Here is a 27,030-nt window from a genome sequence, read left to right on the forward strand (position 1 = left end):
TGGACACTGCTTCAAAAAGGAGAAGAAGTGTCATAACTCACAGATATTCCTCCTAATGAAAAAACTACACAATTCTTAAGGCCACTTCCAAAACATTCAAATAAAAGAAGATGGGCTGATATTTTTTATCCACCCTCAGGAACAACACTGAGGAAATTACAGCCCATCTAACCCTTCCTCCTCGTCTTTTTATCAGCAAATCCTATAAACCCACAAAATGCCAGGAATTAAATGCTACGGTTGGCAATCTGTCAGTGACATATGTTCCTCCCTTACTTTTCACCCCCACCAAGCCCTGTGATATGGAAGAGATTTCAGCCTCAGCATAGGTTCTCATACATCAGTGAGTAGCACCATAGAATTGTTTCAGCTGGAGAAGACCTCCAAGCTCATCCAATCCAACCGTCACCCTAAAACCACCACGGCCACTAAAACATGTTCCCAAGGGCCATGTCCACATCCTCCAGGGATGGTCGCTCCACCATCTCCCTGGGCAGGCTGTTCCAATCCCTGACCACTCTTGAACCTAAAACTTCCCCTGACACAATTGTTTCTTCTCATTCTATCACCTGATAGTAAGGAGAAGTAGAGAGCAAGGAGGTCTCACCTCAACCTCCTCTTCTCCAGACTAAACACCCCCATTTCCCTCAGCTGCTCCTCACCAGACCTGATCTCCAGACCCTTCACCAGATTTGTTGCCCTCTGGACATGCTCCAGCACCACAGTGCCTTTCTTGGAGTGAGTGGACCAAAACTGAAGCCAGTTTTTGAGGTGCTGCCTTGCCACCGTTGAGTGCAGGGGCATAATCACTTCCCTACTCCTGCTGGCTTCGCTCTTCCTGATGAAGGCCAGGATGGTGGTGGCCTTCTTGGCTACCTGAGCATACTGCTGGCTCTTCTTCAGCCATCTGTCAACCAGCACTCCCAAGTCCTCTTCTGATGGGCATTTTTCCAGCCACTCTGACCCAAGTATTTAGTTGCTTTCATTCTCTTCTTCCACTCTTTCCCTTTTCCCTCCTCTAATCAATATGATTTACTTTGCTATCCCAAAAGTAATTTTTTCCAGGAGTCCTTGAGGAAGGGAGGACAGATCCCACCATGCAAGAACCTGGAAGCACTTTGCACACATGACAGCATGCTCCAAAGCAACACCACCAGCTTCTAGCACAACTCTGGCCAGCTCCCCACCAAAACCCTTTCTTCCCTTTGGGAAACCCTCAGCCTAAGCTGTCCAAACATTATTTACCATTTCATGTGCTGCCTTATTTATGGCTGTTACTTGACTGAGTAGGAATGTTCTTGGGGAATGGTGGGAAATGAGATCATTCAGAGCTGAAAAAAAACACACACCCAACATTTTCAGCTTTTATGCAAAGTTGAAAATTGGACTATTACCAAAACCAACCTCAATCCTAACCCAAACAATCTAAAGCTGGGACTTTGCCAAGCTATAGGTGAGGTGTTTCGTTGTTGAGGTTTTATTTTGTTGCTTGTTTGGGTTTGTTTTTTTTTAAGGAAAGAGAGGATTCCAGCTTTCTTGTCTGGAGAAGAAGAGGAAAACATGATTTCTGGGAAGATTAAATACTTGAGGTAGATAAATTTGCACAACACGTGGGAAGTGTGAACATATGTTACCTAGGAGGCCTCCCTCATGACAGCATCTCCGGAACGTAAGAGTTCTTCATTTGCATTTTGTTTGTGGTGGGGTTGGTTTGGGTTAGGTGGGCTGCTTTTTTCTCTTTTTTTGCAAGAAACAAAAATAAAAAGGAGAATTGGCTTCTGAGGCCTTGCAAAAGCACCTATTAATAGATTTTCCTGTAATTAATAGAAGTAACTGTTGTAGTCTGCTAGCTTGTAGGTTGCCAATACAGACTGACTTGATTTGGGAACTGAACTTAAAAATATATCCTTTTTTTGTTTGGAAAAGACTTTTGAAATCATTGACTGTTGATTATTGTTTCCATCTTGAAATCAAACATCACTACCTTGCTCTGCATGGCTTCAAAGGCAGAGAAAGTGGCAACGAAGCAAATATCACAATTGGGATATAATAACTTCAGTTGGAAGAGATGTTTCAAATCATTGAGTCCAACCCTTCTCTAGCTCTACCTAGTCTGGGGTTAAACCATGATCATTAAGTCCAACCCTTCTCTAGCTCTACCTAGTCTGAGGTTAACCCATAATCATTGAGTCCAACCCTTCTCTAGCTCTACCTAGTCTGAGGTTAACCCATAATCATTGAGTCCAACCCTTCTCTAGCTCTACCTAGTCTGAGGTTAACCCATAATCATTGAGTCCAACCGTTCTCTAGTTCTACCTAGTCTGGGGTTAAAGCATGGCTCTCAGCACCACATAACTCCCTCTGTGAAACACCTTCAGGGATGGGGATCCTCCATGGGCAGTCTGTTCCAGAATGAGAACCCTTTCAGCCAAGTTTCTCCTAATATTCCACCTAAACCTCCCCTAGTGCAACTAGAGATCATTTCATCCTTCATGCCGCCACTTATCACTAGGGAGAAAAGAACTTAAAGTCATTGGATGCTGCTTGCAGCAGTGGTAAAAACATCAACTCCCACTAATGCCTCTACCTGTTACAGATAATCCCCACAGCTGCAGACTCAGTCCAGGCCCTGGCCTGCCCAAAATGCTGGTCTGCAGTTATTGCAGAGGTCCTCAAATCGATAGTAAGGAGATTGTTTCTTGCAAAGATACCCTAGGATAAGCAAGGCACAACAAGGCTCCCCCAGGGCCAGCTGGACAAAGAAATCAATGAAAGAATTAGGCAGAGCAAACAGGATGCACAGCACCAGAAGTTCTTGTGCCCAGTTCATTACAAAGCAGGGCTTCGTGTCACTAATGACAAAGAAACAATATCATGATTTGTTTGGTTACAGCTACCAGCAGCATCCTTTTGTGATGAGTTGGCAGCTCCCAAATAGTCGACTTCCAGAGAGTTCAGTTAAATATAACCCTCTCTGTCTGAGCCAGCAATAAAATCTATTCCATTTAATGTGATTTCAGTTAAATCTGAAGAGCTACCAGCCAAAGAGCTATGTATTGATTCCCTTCTGATGGACACGACTTCAGGATAGCACCCAGGATCCAATATTTCCCTTGATTCCATTAAGTTCTGCTCCCCAAAGTCTTCTGTTTATTTTAGAGGAGAGCAGTATAGTCACAGATATGCCTTCTTCATTGTCCCAGACATTTATCAGCCCATACCAGCACACACATGAAGCTCTATCCCCCTGCACACAATCACAGAATGCATCCAGTTACACAGGACCCTCAAAGGTCATCTTGTCTAACCTCCCCTGCAGTCAGCAGGGGCATCTCCAAGTAGGTGGGGCTGCTCAAAGCCACACCGAGTTTGACACAATGTCTACAAGGATGGGTCCCAACCGCATCCCTGGGCAACCTGTTCCAGTGTTTCACCACCCTTGTGCAGAACTTCCTCCTGATGTCCAGCCTAAATTTCCCCTGCTCCAGTTTCAGACAATTGCACCTTGTCCTATCACCCTTTTGAAACAGGCCCCCCACCCCCAGACCTCCTGTAGGTTCCCTTCAGGCATTGAAAGGCTGCTTTAATGGCTTCCTGGACCTACTCTTCTCCAGGCTGAATAGTCCCAACTCTCATAGCCTGCCTTTCATAGGAGAGGTGTCCCAGCCCTCAGATCACCTTCATGGCCTTCCTCCACGGGGACCTGTGCTAGTTTGAAGCTAGCTAGAATGTTCTGGTGAGAAGAACTAGATTACAGGCTGTGAAAGACAAACAAGGCTGATGTCTACTTCACTCCTGCTGGGGATCTCAGAGCTGCGTTTCTCTCTATATCCTCTATGCCATTTCTCTGATTAATCCACTTTGCTTCCTAACCCCCTGGCTGAACCTCCATTCTTCCTTGGGACTGGGGAAAGGTTGAGAGGAGTGGGAGAAGGTGGAAGGGTGGTTGGAAGTCCCTCCTGGGGACTCAGGTTTCTAGGAGGGAAGTTGTGTTTCTGTATTACCTTTTACCTTATATATAACTGTATGTACTGTAAATATCTGCTTGTATATTGTGCTAGCTGTAAATAAAAGCTTCATTCATATTTCCAGAGCTGGCTGAGTCTAGTCTGGGTGATTTCCAAAGTGTGAGGGGGGCAGGGAACACTCAAACCATCACAGGAGCCCCGAGCTGGACACAGTGCTCCAGGTGAAGTCTCAGAGCAGAGGGGCAGAACTCTCTCTCTCCAGCTGTTACCCACACTGCTTTTGAATAAGCTCAGGCTGCCATTGCCCTTCTGGGCTGCAAGTGCCCATTGCTGACTTGCGTCCAGCCTCTCACAAGTCTATTTTTGCAGGGCTGCTCTCAAACTCATCATCTCCCAGCCTGGGTTGATATTCAGGGTTGTCCCATCCTAGGTGAAGGACCTTGCGCGGTTCCTCACTGAACCTCATGAGATTGTCCCTAGCCCACATCTCCAGCCTGTGTGGCTTCCTCTGGATGGCCCCCATCCCATCTTTCACTCTTATCAACTGCATCATTTAGCTTGGTATCATCTCCAAACCTGAGCATCTACAAGCACCCATTCTTCCACATATGCTCCCTTTCTGTATCCTTAGGGTAGAAATAACTAAAAGTACAAATAAAGGAGATGAGATTTGTTTCTATGGCTCAAACTGGCAAGGAAATAGGGCAACCTTACTTTGCTCTCAGGCTGCAACTAGACAAGAGTTACTTGAGACTGCTGATGTGAGCTTTGCAAGAAAACAAAGCAAAGCAGTGAGATGTGTATGTACTTGTACAGCAAACACACCAGAGGAACTGTCTAGTTAGATAACCTCTTCTACTTCTAATGCTTCACAGTGATTTAGCTCTGTACCCTGGGGGTTTGGAGGTAGATAGGCTTGTAAGGAGATAGGCAGGCAGTTGGAATCCTCTCCCCTAGCTCATTAAAAATATCAATCAAGGGAGCTTTCTTCTGAAGCTGAATGAGCATCAGCCACCTTCAAGTAATCAAAAGCACTTCCCACCAAGGTTCATGTGACACCTGCCCTTGTGCATGGCCAATATAAAAGCTCGTTCTTCATCTCTGGAGGCAGTCAAGATCAGACTTGGTGTGGATCTGGGCAGCCTGATCTAGTTGGAGGTGTCCCTGCTGACTGAGGGCAAGTTAGATAAGATGACTTCTGAGAACCCCTTCCAACCCAAACCAGTCTGCTCACTTAACATTGTAAGGGTGATATTTTTCTCCATCTGCAGAAAAAAATAAGGGGGGAAAAAACCCAAAAATATCCCAAGATGGTCACAGATCAGCCTGGTTTTACTTGCTGTGGTCATATCTTTAACTGGTCTTTGTCAAAAAAGATAACCAGAAATAACACACTGTTCCTGTGGAGACACTTAAGCTGGTTATAGATATCACAGTCAAGTGAGTATGAAGCTGAGCTCTGGACAGGAGAGAAAAAACAAAACAACAAAACCACACACCACAAAAAACCAAAACACACCCCCACAAAAAAATAATACACACACAAACAACTAACCAAAAGTAGGCAGCAAAGTCACAACAGAGACCCAGGGCTTAATTTCCCAGCTGTAGTTGCAGTTTTTGCAGATGGAGTTTTTCTTGTACTTGATATAGCTCCTTGGAATAGCAAGCAGAAAAAATAAAGGTTTCTTTGATTAGGTTCATGTAAAATAGCTAAGGAGTATGGGCTCAGAAACATCCTCCTGCAAACTTCCTTCATCAGATGCCTTGAATTTCTCCCACCATTTGCCTTGGCCTGAATTTGGTGGAGTTGAAAACCACTGACAAGAACCACAATCGTGGACAAAACTCTAAAGGCCAACCCCAAACAGTCCATCAGAGCTCAACAGGACTGCGACACTACCTAGAAAGCAGCAGCTGAGGAAGACAATGATAGCAATACCTTGAGCCAATGACTTCATTACTTGAAGGGGGCCTATAGGAAAGCTAGGGAGGAAGCCTCTTGACAAAGGTTTATGGTGACTGGACAAGAGGCAATGGCTTTGAGCTGGAAGAAGGCAGATTGAGACTGAAGATTAGGAAGAAGTTACTTTGAGTGAGGTTGGTGAGGCACTAGAACAGGTTGTCCAGTGAGTTCATGGATGACTCCTCTCCGAAGGTGTTGAAGGGCAGGTTGGATTAGGCCTTGAGCTACCTGGTCTAGTGGGAGGTGTCCCTGCCCATGGCGGGTTTGGGGGGGGGTGGGGGGAGGTGGAACTCAGTCATCTTCATAATCCTTTCCAATCCAAACCATTCTTGGATTTCATGCTTCTAGGCACTTCCCCGAGGAAGGCTTGAACTCAAGAAAGAGAAAGAACCCCTTTTTGTTTTGATGATGTCCTCTGCAGTGCCTGATTACCTTCCACACACAAAAGCAGATAACATATCTGGTAATATTTATTACCTTTTTAAGCCTCTTCGTGTTGCAAAAAGAAATCCAAATACAAGGTCTCTTCTGTGCTAGTTTGAAGCAAGCTGGAATGTTTTGGTAAAAGAACTAGATAACAGGCAGTGAAATGAAAAACAATTGTGTCTACTTCTCTCACAGTCACGCTGAGAACTCTGGGAAGAAGAAAGACTTTTTTTCTCCATTTTGTTTCTCACTCTTGCTTTTGCCTTAGACCTGGTCACATCTCATTAACCCTGCTCCTACTAACCTTGCTCCCTAACCTCTTGGCTGCACCTCTTTTCTTCCTGAGAACTGGGGTAAGGTTGAGAGGGCCGGGGGGAGGTGTTGGGGTGGTTTGAGAGCCCCTCCTGGGGACTCAGGTTTCTGGGAGGGGAGTTGTGCTTTTGTATTGTTTATCCTTTGTATATAACTGTATATAATTGTATATAACTGTATATATTGTAAATAGCTGCTTGTAAATTCTGCTAGCTGTAAATAAATTGCTTCATCTATATTCCCAGGGTCCGTCTGAGTTAGCTGGGGCAAATACAAAAGTGTGGGGGGGCGGGGTAACCCCCAAACCATCACATTTTTAATTGGCTTTCCCAACGTGGGGCTAGATATTTCAGTGAGTGGAAATCAGCTCTGGGAATTAAGATGAAGCTAATCAAGCAGCTATTGTACTTGGTGGGGATTGCTATGTGGCCTGTTTTCTGGTTTTTTGTGTACAACTGGATCAAAGATCAAATTGGTTATTTCTTACTTCATGTAGTTTTTAAGAAGGCTAAAGTTAAGCTTTCAAACATGTTCTGGAGCTGGGGTGATTTTATTCTTGGTTATGCTGGTTTTAGTGTCACTGAGAATATTACTAGTGATATTACAAGAGTTTTTGTCAATAATGTTACAATCAATCGAGAGTCTGCTTTATCTACTGCTCTCATGAGGGTCATCCAGCCCCAAACTGAAATGCCAAGTCCATGCAAGGATTTTTACAGGAAAGAGATTGTGGCGGGGTTGCTGTACATTATCATGGCTCTTATGATTTTAATTTTCATATTAATTTTGGTATTATTGGTGAAAAATTCAAAACCAGCTTCTATAAGAACTAGGAAAAATTCTGTGTCTCAGAAGCAGTCTCTTTCACAGCAAAACAAAGGAACACAGTTATCGGCTTCCCCCTTGCCAGCCTCTGCCCCTCCTTCTCCAAGTGCTGGGAACGCGGCCAATGTTCCCGCCAATAACGTAAACAATGATAGCAAAAACAAAAATAATGGTCAGAGTTTAGCAGGAGCCTCAGGAGCACAGACAGATACCCAAAATCAGAATGTTCCTAGCAAAAATGAAAACAAGTCAGGGTTGGCAGGCATCCCAGGAGGACAGGCAAATAATCCCACTAATGTTAATAATACTACTAGTGCTGGTAACGCTAGCCCAGTCAGTCCAAATCCTAATGACACCAGCTCAGCCAATTCGAACCCCCAGCCAGCAGACCAGAACCAAAATCCTCCTGTTAAAAGCAAGGCAGATCTGAGCTCACAAGCTCCAGGTCAGACCCCTAAGGATTCAAACCCTCCAAGTCAGACTCCTAAAGATTCAAACCCTCCAGCAGACACATCCAAGTCTGTTGCTGCTCAGGCCTTTCTGGCACCTGCTAAGGCAAAAGCTAAGACAAAGAGTGGTTCGCAGGAGGATGTAAGACAGGGGACCTCTGGTGATCAGCAGCAAGAGGAGGAGGAGGAGGCAGTTAGTCTGCGAGACCTTGTAGATGTGCTGAGACAACAATACTCAAGTGAGAGGAGTGCTGGGAGTTTGGCTGCCAGGAGAGAGGATGGTTCCCATGAGTTTAGGAATGCTATGAGGAAGATTGTGTTAGGCCTGGCACCACCAGAACAACAGGAAGAGGAGGAGGAAGATGACATCCAAGGCTCCAAGGATCCACTCAGAGAGGTCAGGGAAGTTAGGAAGGAATACACAAGGGAATCAGGTGAGCCAATCTTAAGCTGGCTAGTGAGATGCCGTGGCATTGGTGCTAATGCCCTGCAGGTAGGAGACAAGTCTGCCAAGCAGTTGGGACCACTCACTAAGGAGAGTGGAGTGGACAAACACCTGGCAAGTCCTCTTGGTAGGGTTAGCTTGTGGACACGCCTTCTGTTGGCTGTGGCTATGAGATATCCTTCCCGAGATGATTTGCCATGGGCTGCCAAGAAGTGGAACACCGTTGAGCAGGGAATTAAGCTTCTGAAGGAGTTTGCTGTGAAGGAAGTGCTTTATGGAGATCATGGTACTCATGAGCCTGACGATATTCCTTTGGGAACAGGTCTCATGAAGAAGCTGATTAAGCTTGCTCCTTCATCCTATGCTAACATCTTGGCCAGTAAGTTCCTAGCAAGGAGTGATAATGGAAGATCTTTCACTGTTGGTGAATTCACTGATCAGCTCAGGCAGATTGAGGACAGCTTGTCACATTCTGGTATAATCTGTGCCATAAAGACTATGACTACAGAGATGAAAGATAGTATTGAGAATGGCATTAGAAATGGCATGAAAGAACTGAAGGAGGATCTCAAAAATCTGGTAAAGGATACCATTCCTGCATCATCTGAATGGGTGCATGTTTCTGCAATCAGGAACAGACGCCCACCTCCTGCAAGGCAATTCCAGCCCAGGAGGAGACAAATTCCACCCAGACAGCAGCAATCACGTGCGTCACTGTGGATACTTCTGCGTGACAAATATGGTGAGAACATGAACAAATGGGATGGTAAACCTACTTCAGCTCTTTCAAAGAGGGTCAAGGAACTGCAGAGTGGCAGAAACAGAGGCAATAATGCCAGAAAAGTAGCTGTCACTTCTTCAGCTCCCGAGAGCAACTGCAATTGTTCCAACAGTTGCAGTTCCTCTCACAACACCACCAATCATTGTGTACACCCTACATGCCATGTTCAGCATTAGGGGTGCCCTGCCTCCAGCCAGGAGGAGGAAAGGGATAGTGGAGAGAACCGAATCTATTGGAATGTATTCGTTAGGTGGCCTGGCAGTTCAAGAGTTCGGAAATACAGGGCTTTAGTTGACACAGGTGCTCAGTGTACTTTATTGCCATCTAATTGCAAAGGGACAGAGTCCATTTCTATCTTTGGAATCACTGGTGGATCTCAAGAGTTAACTAAGATACAGGCTGAGATCAGTTTAACTGGTAAAGAGTGGAAGAAACATACTATTGTAACTGGTCCTGATGCGCCTTGCATTTTGGGAATTGACTTTTTGAGACAAGGTTGTTTCAAAGATCCTAAGGGTCATAAATGGGCTTTTGGAATAGCATCTGTAGAGATTGAGGATGATAAATTGAAATTGTCTGTTAGACCTGAACTTTCTGATGAATCTGCAGTTGTGGGACATCATGACATAGAGGACCTGGAAGTGCCAATTGCAACTCAAACTGTTCATCATAGGCAGTACAGAACTAACCGTGACTCTTTGTTGCCCATTCATCAGCTGATTCGTCAATTGGAGAGTCAGGCTGTCATCGAGAAAGCTCATTCACCTTTCAACAGTCCCATCTGGCCTGTGCGTAAACCTACGGGCGACTGGAGACTGACAGTTGACTTTCGTGCCCTCAACGAGGTGACGCCACCCATGAGTGCAGCTGTGCCGGACATGCTGGAACTCCAGTACGAGCTGGAATCGAAGGAGGCTAAATGGTATGCAACCATAGACATTGCTAATGCTTTCTTCTCTATTCCCATAGCAAAGGAGTGTAGGCCTCAGTTTGCATTCACCTGGAGAGGTATCCAGTACCAGTTCAATCGTTTGCCTCAGGGGTGGAAACACAGCTCAACCATCTGTCACTCAGTCATCCACAATGCACTGGAGAAAGGTAAAGCTCCAGAGCACATCCAGTACATCGACGACATCATTGTGTGGGGCCAAACTGCTGAGGAAGTCTTCGAGAAAGGTAACAAAATCATTGACATTCTGTTGCAAGCAGGTTTTGCCATTAAGAGAGACAAGGTCAAAGGACCTGCCAAAGAAATTCAGTTTCTGGGAGTGCGGTGGCAGGATGGTCGCCGTTACATTCCTCAGGATGTGATCAACAAAGTCTCTACCATGGCTGTTCCCACCAGTAAGAAGGACACACTTTCTTTTCTTGGTGTGGTGGGATTTTGGAGACTACACATTCCTGGTTTCAGTCAGATTGTCAAACCTCTGCATGATGTGACTCGTAAGAGAAACAATTTCGAGTGGGGACCTGAACAACAAGCAGCCTTTGATCAAATCAAACGAGAAGTAGTCCATGCAGTGGGCTTGGGTCCTGTGAGATCTGGTCCAGACATTAAAAACATTCTGTACACGGCTGCCAGTGACAATGGTCCAACTTGGAGCCTTTGGCAGAGAGCTCCAAATGAGACACGTGGTCGTCCACTTGGTTTCTGGGGACGTTGTTACAGAGGTTCAGAGACAAATTACACTGCAACAGAGAAAGAGATTCTAGCAGCCTATGAGGGAGTGAAAGCAGCTTCTGAAGTGATTGGAACTGAGTCACAATTGCTTTTAGCTCCTAGACTGCCAGTTCTTAACTGGATGTTCAAAGGCAAAGGTTCATCACCACATCATGCCACAGATGCAACCTGGTCTAAATGGATGGCTTTGATAACCCAACGAGCACGAATGGGTAATCTTGACCGACCTGGTCTGGTGGAGGTGATCACCAACTGGCCGGAAGGCACAGACTGTTCCAAACCTCCGGAGGAGAAAATAACTCGTGCTGAGGAAGCTCCTCCCTATGGTGATCTCTCTGATCAGGAAAAGAACTATGCTTTGTTCACAGACGGTTCCTGTCGTCTTGTTGGAAACAAGCGAAGATGGAAGTCAGCGGTTTGGAGTCCAACCAGGAGAGTTATTGAAACGAAAGATGGCGAAGGAGAATCCAGTCAGTTCGCTGAGGTAAAAGCTGTTCAACTTGCTCTTGATGTGGCTGAACGTGAGAATTGGCCTATCCTTTACCTCTACACCGACTCGTGGATGGTAGCCAATGCTCTATGGGGTTGGCTAAAGGACTGGAAGAAGAATGGTTGGCAGAGGAAAGGAAAGCCTATTTGGTGTGCTGATCTATGGCAGGACATTGATGCACGGCTGGAGAGAACTCCAGTGAAGGTGCGGCACGTAGACGCACACATGCCTAAGAGTAGATCAACTGAGGAACATCAACATAATCAGAAGGCAGATCAAGCTGCTAAGATTGGTCAAGTTGATACCAACTCTGATCTTGACATTGACCTTGATTGGAAACACCGAGGTGAGCTGTTCTTAGCTCGGTGGGCCCATGACTCATCTGGACATCAAGGCAGAGATGGAACATACCGATGGGCTCGTGATAGGTCAATTGACTTGTCCATGGACGCTATCACCCAAGTCATCTATGACTGTGACATTTGTGCTGCTATTAAGCAGGCTAAGCGAATCAAGCCCTTATGGTATGGTGAGAGATGGTCAAAGTACAAGTATGGTGAAGCCTGGCAGATTGACTACATCACTTTACCTAGATCTCGTTCTGGCAAGCAGTATGTGCTAACAATGGTAGAAGCCAGCACTGGATGGTTGGAAACCTATCCAGTTCCACATGCTACTGCACGTAACACCATTGTTGGTTTGGAGAGACAGATCTTGTGGAGACATGGAACTCCAGAGAGAATCGAGTCAGACAATGGTACTCATTTCAAGAACAATCTTGTGAAAAACTGGGCCAAAGAGCATGGTATTGAATGGATCTATCACATACCCTACTATGCACCAGCTTCAGGGAAGATTGAGCGCTACAATGGTTTGCTGAAAACCACCCTCAAAGCCATGGGGGGTGGAACTCTGAAAAACTGGGACAAACATTTAGCACAAGCTACTTGGTTGGTAAATAGTAGAGGTTCAGTAAACAGAGCAGGACCTGCACAATCAGATTTGGTCCAAACAGTAGACGGTGATAAAGTTCCTGTTGTACGTGAGAAGAATCTGTTAGGGAAAACTGTTTGGGTATTTTCTCCTTCGGGCGAAGGGAAACCTGTCCGAGGGGTGGTTTCTGCTGAAGGTCCTGGTCATACATACTGGGTAATGCAGGAGAATGGTGAAATCCAGTGTATTCCACAGAGAAATTTAACCTTAGCTGAGAGAGTTTAAATTCAAGCTGTTAGGAGTTTTCTGTTCTAGATAACATCGGCGCCCAACACTGAGATAATCTACAATAGAATCTACAGTACGTGAGCACGAACCCAACATCACCTGGGAGTCCCTGTTCTGAGCTTTTGAATCACCTACATCTGATTGAAGTGTGAACTGAACTTGTATATATTGTTTTAGTGTAAATATTGGTTTAGATTAGATTGGATAATTCTCAGCGATACTCTGAGCGAAGTAGACAGGGGTGGATTGTGCTAGTTTGAAGCAAGCTGGAATGTTTTGGTAAAAGAACTAGATAACAGGCAGTGAAATGAAAAACAATTGTGTCTACTTCTCTCACAGTCACGCTGAGAACTCTGGGAAGAAGAAAGACTTTTTTCTCCATTTTGTTTCTCACTCTTGCTTTTGCCTTAGACCTGGTCACATCTCATTAACCCTGCTCCTACTAACCTTGCTCCCTAACCTCTTGGCTGCACCTCTTTTCTTCCTGAGAACTGGGGTAAGGTTGAGAGGGCCGGGGGGAGGTGTTGGGGTGGTTTGAGAGCCCCTCCTGGGGACTCAGGTTTCTGGGAGGGGAGTTGTGCTTTTGTATTGTTTATCCTTTGTATATAACTGTATATAATTGTATATAACTGTATATATTGTAAATAGCTGCTTGTAAATTCTGCTAGCTGTAAATAAATTGCTTCATCTATATTCCCAGGGTCCGTCTGAGTTAGCTGGGGCAAATACAAAAGTGTGGGGGGGCGGGGTAACCCCCAAACCATCACATCTTCACACTCAGCTTTAGCAGGCACACCAGGAAAGCATTCTGTCACCTTCTGCGTGGAGATGCAGAATATAGTGGCAAATCCTAATTTCTTCAGATTTCCCCCTGTAGAAAGAGAACTGCTCCAATAACTGCGTAAAGATGACTTGAGTTTTCTGCTCTCTTGACTGTATTCTGTACTTTTCCTGCCCAGGTTTAAAAAAGAAACAAGCAGGAGGTCTGGAGGGGAAGAAGCCCTGTGATGTATTTTTTGACTAGTTCTGCAGCCCACTTGCAAGGTGTACAAGCAGAGCTGCCTAAACTGGTAGTGTCTAGCCAGCAAAAGTCAAGATTTAGTGCTAAATTACTCTGCAAGTAGCTTACATGACTAATACTGGGCTTAAGAGCAATTCTTCTATCTTCACAAGCTCAAATAACAGCATTAACCTTTCTACACCAAAAACCATCAGATGAGACATCATCAACAACCACAAACTGAGTGTGCAATGCCTGCACAACCACACTGCAGGGAGAACATGAGCTGCAAGTAAAACGGGGTGTGAGGACATCTTTTGTTAACCCTTCAGAGCAGGTATGGAACCACAACTGCTTGCTCAAGCAGCTGATCTCAAGGTGGACATAATCACCAGCAAGAGCTTCACCTGGAGCCAGATGTCCCAGAATAAAGCCTGCCCCCATTATCCTCTTCATTTTTTATATAGAAAATTAGGGTCTTATATCTGTGTCGAGTTCTGGTGCTCCCAGCATAAGAGGGAGGTGGGACTCTTGGAGCAGGTCCCAAGCAGAAGCCACAAAGATGATCAGAGGGCTGGAGAACCTCTCATAGAGGGACAGGATGTAAGAGTTGGGGTTCTCCAGCCCAAAAGACAGAAGGCTCCAGAGAAACCTTAGAGCAGACTTCCAGTACCTGAAGGAGCTACAGAAGAGCTGGAGAGAGACTTTTGACGAGGGCTTGTAGAGACAAGAGGCTTTGAGCTGAAGAGGGGAGACTGGGACTGGAGATTAGGAAGATGTTCTTTCCAGTAAGGGTAGTGAGACACTGGAACAGATTGCCCAAGGAGGTTGTGGCTGCTCCATCCCTGGCAATGTTCAAGGCAAGGTTGGCTGGGGCCTTGAGCAATATGGTCTAGTGGAAAGTGTCCCTGCCCACAGCAGGCGGTTGGATGATCTTTAAGGTCCCTTCCAAACTAAATCATTCTATGAATCTATAAAGCTTGGGAGTATAAAAAGAAATGCATGGCTTTCTTTCACACCCAGCTTCCTCCTTCACTCTACATGAAAATCTTCCCACTCCATTTTAAGCCAGAAAGCAAAAAAAGTTTCATACATTTTTTTCCTCCTCTTTTTTCCCCCTGCTCCAAGCTACAGACATAGGCTAGCATCTACACAAAGTCCCCAGTTCAAGCACTTCATGTGATATCCAAAGCTATCCCATCCAGAGTCTGCCACAAAACTCTGGGCAAGACAGAAAAGAAACTGTTAGGAGAAAAATACCTCCTCCTCCTTCACCCTGAGCCAACAAAACGTGGCAGCACTCCTTGTTTCACAAATCCTCTTCAGTCCCACACTTCAAGACATTAGTATTTCGGTCACATTTTCATCTCACTGCTGCTCATTCTCAGCTCCTTGCAATGCAAGGCCTCAGGGGTAAAGCCCAAGTCAAAGCTAAGGGTACAAATAGCAGCAAGTTCTAAATTATTACATCCAGCTTACTCTTTAACACTAGTCTTTTTTCAAATATGTTCTAAAAGCCACAGGCCTTTGACTTTGGTTTGGCACAAGGAAAGCAGTCTAGTTTCTAGTTGCTTCAGCAACATGTTCCCAAGATCCAGACTTGCTCCCAACATCACGTTGTCTTCATTCCCCAGCTCATACAACTTCAACTCAAAGCAGAGCTCCAGCCTTCAGCAAACAGAGGCCAGAGGCTGGGGATTGATCTCAGCTTGCATCCAGCCCCCAAGTCCTCTTTAAGGAGGGGCCATGGGGAAAATTGAGTGGGTGTTAAGGAGCAGCACACCTGAGGTACCACCACTGACATATGGCTCATAATGCTGAGCCACACTTCTGCTCCTACTGCTTTCACTTAAAAAGTTCCTATTCAGGAATCCTTAAGGAATTTAAAGCAGGGGTCAGGGGATGAAACACCACTTGTAAGGCTTTAAGAATTAACATCTTTCCTCCATAATCATTGTCAGCCATCTCTCTGCTTCAGAACAGATTTCAAAGGGATACACAAGTTTGGACTTGATGACCTTCAAGGTCTTTTCCAATCTTAATGATTCCATGATTCTAAGGCACTTAGAATTCTCTGGAAAGACTCCAAAAAAACCTTAAAGACACCCATTAACTCAGGAATAAAACATTAACCTCCTCTGCGTGGGCACAGAAGACATGCACTGCAGGAAGAGGTCTAGTGAGAAGGTGGGACTAGATGATCCTTGGGATCCCTTCCAGTCTGACATTCTGTGACTCTCTGAAGGTGGCACAATTCTTCAGGATGGATGAAGCAAGGAACACCACAAACCATAGAGAACTGTATATAACATCATCATTTGTAATATGCTGCTTTAAGCCTTTAAAGAGTAATTCTTCATTTGTTTAAAGCAACTAATTTCTTACTTTCTGTATTGACATCAAAACTGGAGGTGTCAAAAAGAGGCAGAGATGTGGTGCTAAGGGCCATGGTTTAGCACCAAACTTGGTAGAGTTAGAGAAAGTCAGAAGTCAATCATCTGACAGGTCTTTTCCAACCCAAATGATTTTATGATTCTAACTCATTGAAGATAACGTCCTTGGCTATAAACCAGTTATTTTCTCACCTTGGAAACTGAGCAGAACTTGGATGGAAGAAGAAATTGGTGTCCTGAGTATCAAAGGTAAAATTTGTTGTTGGTCAACTTAGCCTGGAGAAGAGGAGGCTCAGGGGTGACCTTATTGCTGTCTACAACTACCTGAGGGGTGGTTGTGGCCAGGAGGAGGTTGCTCTCTTCTCTCAGGTGGCCAGCACCAGAACGAGAGGACACAGCCTCAGGCTGCACCAGGGGAGATTTAGGCTGGAGGTGAGGAGAAAGTTCTTCACTGAGAGAGTCATTGGACACTGGAATGGGCTGCCCGGGGAGGTGGTGGAGTCGCCGTCCCTGGAGCTGTTCAAGGCAAGGTTGGACGTGGCACTTGGTGGCCTTGAGCTCTGTGGTAAAGGGTTGGACTTGATGATCTGTGAGGTCTCTTCCAACCTTGGTGATACTGTGAACTGATGTGGGCTCAGTTGTGGAAAGGGTGGACAGAGTCTAATGGTAAGATCTGAATAGCTAAAGCCTGGACAGGAAATGGCATTGTAAAGACCAGATCTTTATTACAGCAGTATCACACACCAAGTGACTGATATCAGAGCTTTGCCAGCAGCAGACCACCTCAGAGAGACAGGTTTCTAACCTTCAAGTTTTGTCCACACCCCTTGCAGTTTCAGACTTCACCTCACCATGAAGGTGCTGTTGCAGAAGACAACTTGCAGAGCATGAGCATCAAGCACCAGCTCAACCCCAAGTATGACCTCAGAGTCCCTAAACCAGTTTCTTCATGAATAAATCACACAGATCCATGCCCCACTTCAGAGCCTAAAACAAGATGCAATTTATTTCATGCTTAAAATCCTTCTTTGTATATCAGGTGACAGAACAAGAAGAAATGGCCTGAAACTGTGCCAGGAGAGGTTTAGGGTTAAAGAGTAGGAAAAAATTTTTTGCTGCAAGAGTGGTCAGGGATTGGAACAGGTTGCCCAGGGAAGTGGAGTCACCACCCCCAGAGGTGTTCAAGCACACCGATATGGAATTCTGGGACGTGGTTTAATGGCCACGGTGGTGTTGGGTTGAGAGTTGAACTTGATCTTGGAGGCCTTCTCCAGCCAAAACAATTCTATGACTCTGCAGTTCTGTGAATTAAACCACTTCCAAATACTGCACCCAGTTCTGCTGCCCCCATCATAAGAAGGGCACAGAACTGTGGGAGTGAATCCAGAGAATGATGTGCCAAGGGGTGGAGAGCCTTTGTTACAAGGATAGGCTGAAGGAACTGGGGTTGTTCAGCCAGAAGAGAAGACTCAGGGAATATCTTATAGCTGCCTTCCAGTACCTGAAGGGATCCTACAGGAAGGCTGCAGAGGGACTTTTCATCAACATGTCTAGAGACAGGACAAGAAGGAATGGTTTGAAGATGAGGGAGAGACTTAGACTGGATCTTAGGAAGAAATTCTTCAGTACAAGGGTGCTGAGACTGCAAAACAATTTGCCCAGAATGGCTGTGGATGCCTCCTCCTTGGAGGTGCTTAAAGACAGACTGGATGAGGCCTTAGGCAATTAAGTCCAGTTGAAAGGTGCTGCTGTCCCTAGCAAGGGGTTGGAGTAGATGATCTCCAAGGTCCTTTCTAACCTAGTCCATTCTACAATTTCTTGATAAACATTGGGCTTACCTTGCTGAAATCCATTTGGCACACCAGACAGGAGCCAGATAAAAACCCCACCCTGCACTGCTCATTGCTCTGGCTTAAGTTAAAACCTCATCATCTTACAGGTGACACTAGCCTCATCCCACACTGCAGAACATCAGCTGCTAATTTGCTTCAGTGCCTTCACTGGGAGCAAAACAACCTACATACCTACTTGGTGGTGTATAGCACCTTGCAGACATCATCTTTGTGTGAGCAAGTGTGCAAAGATGGGATAAGACGTTTCTTATTTTAATATATAGATAAAATATAAGTAATTGTAGTGCATTTATGCCTACACACAGAGAGAGACATACAAAGCAGCTTACCACCTGGGCTTTTTAATGGTTTTTTTTTCTTGGCAAATACTTGGCCTGGATTTCTATATACTAGGAATATCAGCTAACAAAAAATGGGTTTGGAACTTTCCCTTAGAGAAATAAGAAATGTCACTCCTCTATTCCACTAGGTTTCTCCAAGTGGGATTACAGTAAACTCACAAAACTAGGGATCTCTGTTTTCCCTCTGTAGAATTTCTGTCAAAGAACAACAATTCTTCTCCCACCTTTTATTCGTTCTCTTCTATCAAGAGCTATGTTATTCAGGATGGAAACAGTGTTTATAACCCAAAATTAAAGGGGCTTTTCAGCATGCTGCTTTATTCCAATTTGGTAAAACCTCACCTGGAGTATTGCATCCAGCTCTGGGGTTCTAAACAAAGGAAGGACATGGAGTGGGCCCAGAGGAGGACCATGAGGATGATTAGGGAGCTGGAACACCTCTGCTACAAGGACAGGCTGAGGGAGCTGAGGTTATTCAGTCTGGAGAAGAGAAGGCTCCAGGGAGACCTAACAGCGACCTTCCAGTATCTGAAGGGAGCTACAAGGCAGCTGCAGAGGGGCTGTTTGGAATGGCCTGCAGCAATAGAATGAGGGGCAATGGTTTGAAATGGGAGACAAGCAGATTCAAACTGGATATAAGGAATAAATTCTGCACCATGAAGGTAGGGGAACACTGGAACAGGTTGCCCAGGGAGAGCACCGAGATCCCATTCCTGCAGATATTCAAGGTCAGGATGGACAAAGTTCTGAGCTATCTGACCTAGTGGAAAGCATTGCTGCATGCTTCAGGGAGGCTGGACTAAACCTCTGGAAGTCCCTCCTAACCCAAACCATTCTATGATACACCTCAAAAAGAAATCAACAACTACTACTAGTTTGAGCCATAGCTACAACTTCCATACAATTTTAGGCAGAGTTAAAGTACAGTAATGACAGCATACTGTGAGATGGGTTTGGGCAAGGGAAAAGGAGCTTGTCTACACTGGGAAATAACATTGTGTTAGAAGATGATGCTTAAAGTGCACCATTAACAGCTGGGATCAGCTTTTTGCATGGTATCACCTGGCACTGCTCCTAGATTTCTTTTTGCTGTGATAGTTGCACAGATTTGCAGACACAGGCCTCTCTCTCAGCCTGGAAGGGAGCAGTTGCCTGAAATTACAAGTGCCCTTCCAGAGTACCATATATTGGCGCAGCTCAGAAACTGGCCCATGCATATTAACCCTTCCTCCAACAACCCCAAACATGAATCATTTCCAGACCTAAAAGGTTTAGCCAACCTAAACCAAGGACAGCACAAGCAAAATTTCCAGCATGCCTGTAGAGGTGCTGAGTAGTCAAAAACACAGTGTTACAGAAAAATAACCAAGCAAACACAGGGTTTACAGTTAAGTGTGCAGGTGGACACCACCTAAGAATGGTTTGGGTTGGAAAGGACCTTAAAGATCATCCAATTCCAACCCCTCCACCATGGGCAGGGAGACCTTCTGCTAGAGCAGGGAGAAGATGTGCTACTTAGGAGAGGAGCACTCTGTCCTGTCAAGCCTTGACTGCATGTTTCCAGCTGCTTGCAATCCATAACCACCTCTCCCCCAAGCCACCTCCCTCCCAGCACACGCCAAATTCAAGAGGAGGGGAAAGGCACAGTTGCTACCTTCGCAATTCTTAGAATCAGAGAACTATTTTGGTTGGAAAAGCCCTCTAAGACCAAGCCCATCTATCAACCTTACACCACCATGGCCATAAACCATATCCTGCAGTGCCATGGCCACACATTTCTTCAACATCTCGAGGGATGGAGACTTCACAGGCTCTCTGGGTAGCCTGTTCCAATGCCTGACCAGAAACCAGGTGCCATTTTACCAGGGCATTGAAGTGGTCAGGCAGTGTGAGAGTGGCACAGCAAAGAAAGTTTTTTTTCTTCATCTCTGAGCTAAACCTCCCCTGACTTGTTAAATTGATCAAAATGTTGCTCTTCTGCAAGAAGCAAGTTCATAGAAATTATTTTGGTTGGACAAGACCTTTAAGATCAAGTCCAACCATTGTAACAGTTAAGGACAGAAGAAAATAGCACTGTATTGCTTTTTTAGTGGGGGGAAATATATCAGGAGTTCCTGTGCAGTATGTTTTGCTGCAGAAAAATGTTTGTATTCTCATTTTCAACACCACATTTATCCACCCCTTGTAAGTGGTGCAGAGAGGTCACAACATAAGACTTCAGCCTCAGGGCCAAAAGGAAAAGGTCAGGGAAAGTCTGACATGCTGTTCACAAGCAGAGAACCAGAGGATTTCTCTCCTCCTCCATTGAAAACCTGCCCTACATTACCCCATTCCTTGCAAGTTGAAACATCTTTCTTTCTCCAAGCAACTGAAACAAATTCACCCAAAGGAAGAGAAAGCCCTGCTACGTGCAGAAGAACAACCATCACCTACATGTTCAGGTTCCTTCAGACAGGCATATTGTTCTTTCCTCTGCAATCAATTCTTTTGAATGCATGTAGAATGGTTTGGGATGGAAGAGATCTCCAAAGGTTGTCCAGTCCAACCCCTCTGCAGTCATCATGGACATCCTCAACTAGATCAGATTGCTCAGAGCCTTGTTGAGCCTGACTTGATTATCTCCAGAGATGGGGCCTCTACCTCCCTGGGCAACCTGTTCCAGTGTTCCATGACCCTCATGAAAAAGTTGTTAATATCCATCTAAAATTCCTCTTCTCTCATTCCAAACCATCGTCCCTCATCCTATCACTGCAGGCTTTTGCAATCAGTCTGTCTCCAGGCTACTAATAGGTCTTGCCAGAACCTCCTCTTCTTTTGGCTGAACAACCTCAGCTCACTCAGCCTATCCTCACAGCAAAGGTTTTCCAGCCCCCTGATAATTTCTGTGGCCTTTCTCTGGACCTCCTCCATCAGGTTCATGTTCTTCCTATGCTGAAGGCCACAGAGCTGGATGCAGTATTCCAGGTGAAGTCTCAGCAGCCCAGAGTGGCAGATTCACCTCTCTCCAACTGCTGAGCACACTGCTTTTGATGCAGCCTAGGACACCAGTGGCCTTCTGGGCTGTAAGTGTGCACTACTGACTCATGTCCAATATGATCAGTATATGGAGCAACAGATTGCTAGTCATGAGAAAAACATATTACTCCCTTTTCTTTCCTCATGATAACTTAGAAGTCACAAAAAATAGTAAGTGCATACTTAGGTCCTGATAAACAAAAGCACAGCTGAAAGCAGCAAGGTTCCTCCTCTTCTGTTGCCTTCTCTTTCTTAACTCATACCATATTTAATCTGCATGTAGGAAGTCCACATTTGTTTCTCATAAGAGAATGAAAGTAATGAGATGTCAAGGAACAGTTTCCTTAGGCCAGAGACTTCAAAGGTGAGCCTGGCAGCTTGTCTCCCATTTATTGTTTGCATCAAGCTGAAGTAGGTTTTTTTTCCCCCCTCTGCAGAGCAACTGCCCATTTAAAATAATTATAAGCTGCAACTTAAACCCAAACACTACATGAAGGGATGATAAAACGCTTACACCATCAGCCAAATTTCAGTGTCAGCCCTATGTCAGAGAACACATAGCTCCAGATGCTGGATTAAAACAATAAGTACGAGCTGAAAATAAGCATATAATTCTTTCAGCTCGAGCGGGAGGGTCGTGCTTCTTCATGCAACAGCAACGTGAAAGTATGGACTGCGTTATCTGGACACATGAGCTGCAGCAGCACCTATGTCTGGGGTGCCTATCAGCTGCATCTCTACTGCAGCAAGAGACAAGAGGCCCCACTTTAAAAACAAACAACAACAATGACTAATTCCACCCAGGGCTCATTTTTCCTCCTCACATATTGTTTTACACAGAATGGTAGGGGTTGAAAAGGACCTTAAAACATCATCTGGGCTAAACTCTCTGCCAGAGCAGGTCACACAAGAATGCACCCAGGTGGGTTTTGAATGTCTCCAGAGAAGGAGACTTCACAACCTCTCTGGGCACTCTGCTCCAGTCTTCTGGCACCCTCACAGTGATAATGTTTTCACTCATTTTCTCCTGGAACCTCCTCTGCTCCAGCTTGCATCCATTGTCTCTTGTCCTGTCACTGAGCATCACTGGCTCCATCCTCCCAGCATTACCCTTCGCGTTTTTACTGATGAGGTCTCCCCTCAGGCTCCTCTTCTCCAAGCTGCAGAGCCCCAGCTCCCTCAGCCTTTCCTCAGCAGGGAGATGTTCCACTGCCTCCAGCATCTTTGTGGCTCTGTGCTGGACTCTTTCAAGCAGTACCCTGAGGTACTTCTTGAACTGAGGGGCCAGGACTGGACACAATATTCCAGACAGTATTTTAGCCCAAGTGAACAAAATATTTTAGTGAAACTTCTAAGTTACAGCAGAGTAGAAAAAAAAAACAACAAGACCCTCAACAGGGCACTGAGCCATCTCACTTCAACTCTATTGCCTAAAATGTTTGAACCAGATGATCCTGGGAGCCCCTTCAAACCTGACACAATTCTGGGAACATATAAGGGGGAAAAAAAAGACAAAGGCTTGTCCCATAGAATGGCACTGCTTGCTCAGGAATAAATCTTGTTTCTCCTGAAGCCAATGCAAAGGCTGCCCCAGGAAAGGAAGCCCTTAAAACAGTGCCATTGCAGCAGATAACAAGCATTAGAATCAGAGAATGGTGGAATTATTTCCTGTGGAAAAAGACTGCTAAGATCATCAAGTCCAACCACTGATCTAACACCACCGTGGCCATTAAACCATATTCCAAAGTGCCATGCCCACAGCTTTCCTGAACACCTCCAGGGACAGCAACTCCCCACCAAGTCCTGGGCAACATATCCTAATGCCTGACCAGGTGTGATGGTTTGGGTGTTACCCACTACCCACACACTTTGGAAATCACCCAGACTAGACTCAGCTGGCTCTGGAAATTGAATGAAGCTTATTATTTACAGCTGAGCTCAATATACAAGCAGGTCTTTACAGAATGTACATTTATATACAGAAATATACAATGAAAAAGGTAATACAGAAACACAACAGCCCTCCCAGAAACCTGAGTCTCCAGGAGGGGCTTCCAACCACCCCTTCATCTTCCCCCTGCCCCTCTAAACCTTGCCCCAGTGCCAAGGAAGAATGGAGGTTTGGCCAGGGGGTTAGGAAGCTAAGTGGATTAATCAGAGAGACTGCAGAGAAATGGAGAGTGAGGTTAGAGAGAGAGATGCAGCTCAGATCTTCCCAGCAGGAGTAGTGCCTTTATGTTTTGATTTTTATATCTCTCAGCAAGCCTACAAGTGAAGTAGACACCACCCTTGTTTGCCTTTCCCAGCCTGTAATCTATTTCTTCTCACCAAAACATTCTACCTAGCTTCAAACTAGCACAGCAGGCATTATGGTCTCTGCTCAGCAATAAAAATCAAGAAGAAAAAGTTAGATAATGGTGATGTAGTGCTGAGGCACATGGTTTAGCACCAGACTTTGCAGAGTTAGAGAAAGGCTGGACTTGATGATTTCAGAGGTCTGCTTCAGAGATTCCACGACTTTATGCTCTCAAAGGTCTGTGTCAACTACAATTCTTCTGTGACCTCAAAGGTTATCTCCAACAAAAGGGATTCTACAATTCCATCACTAAGCACAACACAACTTGCATGGTTGATGACATGCAAACCTTGAGGAAGGAGAAATTGCCAAAGCAGGCAGCTAACATGTACCACAGGCACCGCTGCTATGCACAAGGTGCTTCTCCTCACTGATCCTGTTTTTGAGGTGTGCCCACAGGCCTGTATTTATGTACACACACCAGCTCCTGTTTATCATCTCCCAGCACACACACCGAGTCGGCAGAGAGAAGCAAAGATGTTGGAGGGGTGTTTAAAGTGACACCCCTTACAAATGCAACCACCAAAATCCGGTGTTGAGGGAATTAATGAGCTCCTCATGGAAATCACGCATAATTTACGGTGGAATTTGTCCTTCTGCCAACAGCCACTTGTGCTGCATGATAATGAAGACAGGGCTCTGGAGATGCAAAGTGATCCACAGCCTATTCGTGTCCTGCAGCCACTTTTCCCCAAGTCACCCAAACACTGCAAACCCTTCCAAACAGCAGTAATACAAGGCAGCAAATGGCACAGAGGGGACAAGATGGAGACCTGGGCAAAGGGAAGCCTCATGAAATGCAAAAGGACAGGGGCAGAGTCCTGCATCTAGAGAGGTTAACACCAGGCACCAGCATAAACTAGAGGCTGTGCTCCTGGAACGCACCTCCATAGGTGAGGCCCTTGGAGTCCTAGTAGGCAAGAACTTACTGATGGGACAGCAATGTGCTCTTGCGGACAAAAGGACCAATGGTATCCTGAGGTGCACCAAGAAAAGGGTTTTTTTTTTTTCCCAACAGGTCCAGGGAGATAACCTGCCCTGGTGAGAGCACATCTCAAATACTGTACCCCGGTCTGGGCTTCTCTCAGACAGCAATCTACTGGAGAGAGTCCAAGGGAGGCTCCGAGGATGACTGGGGGGATACCTCTCATGAAAAAAGAAACAGACACTTTGGGGCTCTTCAGTCTTGAAAAGACTAAGGGAGGATTTTACTAATCTCTGCAAATACCCAAGAGGTGGCTGTCAAGATGAAGGTGCCAGGCTCTTTTTGATAGTGCCCAGTAACAGGACAAGGAAAACCAGGTATAGTCTAGAACACAGGAAGATCCACCTCAACACGAGGAAAAACTTCTTTAATGTGAGGCTGTCACAGAACTGCAACAGGCTCTCTGAGAGGCTGTGGTGTCTCCTTCTCTGGAGACTTTCCAGATCGACCTGCATGTGCTCCTGCCTGGTGTGACCTGCACCAGGTGATCCTGCCTTGGCAGGGGAGTTTAACTCAATATCCAGAAGTCCCATTCAACTCCTAACGTTCTATCATGCTATGATCTGAAAGGCCCCTTCAAATGAAACCATTCTATGATGCTCTTCATACCCCAGTTCTTCTTTCAGGCTCTGGCTGAAGAGCATCACAACCACCACTCAGGGATTCTCGTTTGAGAAGCTCCTAATTTTCATTTCAGTACATTTTAAGTTTAGGCACAGGCCAGTTTTGTGCTGCACACCCAAGCAGAACACCTTTGGAACACCAAGGAAAATATTTCCCGTGGCTTAGGCAAAAGGAGAGGCGGGAAGAGAGGGGAGCAGAGAGGACCCCTGCACACTGGCCAGGCATGAGAGATAAACAGCATGGGCTCAGGCCCCGGCACAAACAATTCAGCTCCACCGGACCCGACAGCCGCCTTCTGCCGAGGAAGAGGAGCTGAAAGCCCTCCCGGCCCGAAGCGCACCTTCCACGTTCTGCGGAGCAGCATTAGCTGTGGCTCCAGCGGCAGCAGAACCTGCCCTCCCGCCGAGGCGGCAGAGCTCCGGGCCAGAGCGCACGGACGGGCGGCGGAGCTTGGGCCTCCGGACACGCTCAAGACTCACCTGGACGTGGCCCCGGGCGAGCAGCTCCGGCTGCGGCCGCTCTCACATGGTGACTGGAGTCAACACCGCCACAAGTCCCTTCCAACAGCTATCCGCCTGCGATCACCGAGCCACTGCCTGCCGCCCTGCCCGCACCAGCAACTCCTTACAGCCATCTTCGGGCAGGAGAGCCCCTTCAGCCCTGCCTCCGGCAGCCCTCTCACGGGGAAGCGCTAAACGCCTCCTCCCCTGCGCACAGCTGGGAGCCATCAGGCTCCTTCAGGAGAGCGGGGCCGGCTGCGGGCCCACACTCAGCGCACATGGGCAGCCTGGTGACTGCAACCTCCCTGCTCGTTAGCTGCAGCTGTGGCAGCAGAGGAAAACAACTTCTCGGCCTCTGTGCGTTGTGTCTGCCTTTTGGTGGCCTGGGCGCGGCGTGGGTCAGAGCAGAGCACGGAGCGCCGCTCTGCCATGCTGGCACAGAGACCCAGCGCGGCTCCCGGGGCGCAGGGCTGCCATGGTCGCTCACTTGTCCTCCGCTCCCCAAGCCGCAAATGCAAACCTGCTTCACCACCACCTCCACAGCTTCTTCTAAATGCATTTACAAGGGCTCCCCTGTCTGTTCCTTTCTGTTACTACAAAGCACTTCTGGTTGATGCCTGGGTAATACAAAAAGGCATTCATCCATCCATCCATCCATCCATCCCTCCATCCATCCATCCCTCCCCACCCCTCTGCTCAGCAGCCACACGGAACAGCTCGTTAATAACCCCCCCAAGGCCAGACAAAGGGAGCTGGCATTCAGCAACCTGGAGGGATCACACTGCAGCTCTGTGCGAGGCCACGCAGGAGGAAGCAATCAAAACAGGAGCTGGACTTGCTCCAACAAAGGACACATTCTGCCCAGCTCTGCTGCAGGCTTCCAGCAGCAGCACCATTGCCACCTGATGGAGGGAGAAGAGCAGCAGGTGGAGGAATGCCCCCATTAGCAGAGCTGCGGTGTCAGAGTTCAGGCTCAGAGAGCTGGGACTCTTTAGCTCAGAGGAGAGCAAGCCGAGGTGGGATCTCGTTAATGCTTGCAAAGGTCTAAGGAATGGGTGTCAGGAAGGTGCACCCAGACTCTTTTCAGTGCTGTCCAGTGACAGGACAAGGGCCAGTGGGCATAACTTGTACATAAAGTTCCATCTCAACATGACAAAGAACTTCTCTACTTTGAGGGTGACAGAGCACTGGAACAGGCTGCACAAAATGGTGGTGAAGTGCCCATCTCTGGAGAATTTCAAGGCTGCCAGTAGATGTTCCTGTGTGACCTGCCCTAGGTAATCCTTCTCTGCCAGGGGGTTGGACTGGATGATTTTCAGAAGTCCCTTCCAACCCCTACCATCCTGTGACTCTGTGAGTCCAGTGGCAGCAGCCATGAGAGCTTTCTCGGGTGCAGCCT

The 27,030-nt window shown here is 46.4% G+C and overlaps 1 protein-coding gene across 22 annotated transcripts in view; it reads right to left on the minus strand.

The window, feature by feature from the left end:
• Positions 1–27,030, minus strand: part of ADGRL3 (adhesion G protein-coupled receptor L3) — a 667,301-nt gene that overhangs the window by 469,875 nt on the left and 170,396 nt on the right. For 6 of the 22 annotated variants that reach the window (XM_064148540.1, XM_064148536.1, XM_064148544.1 and 3 more), the window contains exons 1-3: positions 25,611–25,875; positions 13,332–13,435; positions 6,412–6,457 (exon numbers count right to left, since the gene is read on the minus strand). The gene's annotated coding sequence lies outside the window, so the exon portion shown is untranslated. Of the gene's footprint in view, positions 1–6,411; positions 6,458–13,331; positions 13,436–25,610; positions 25,876–27,030 lie in introns of those variants that run through there. The other 16 variants (XM_064148525.1, XM_064148530.1, XM_064148528.1 and 13 more) reach the window with 6 other exon arrangements.

This window comes from Pogoniulus pusillus, chromosome 9, assembly GCF_015220805.1.
Source record: "Pogoniulus pusillus isolate bPogPus1 chromosome 9, bPogPus1.pri, whole genome shotgun sequence".
Lineage (NCBI taxonomy): Eukaryota > Metazoa > Chordata > Aves > Piciformes > Lybiidae > Pogoniulus > Pogoniulus pusillus.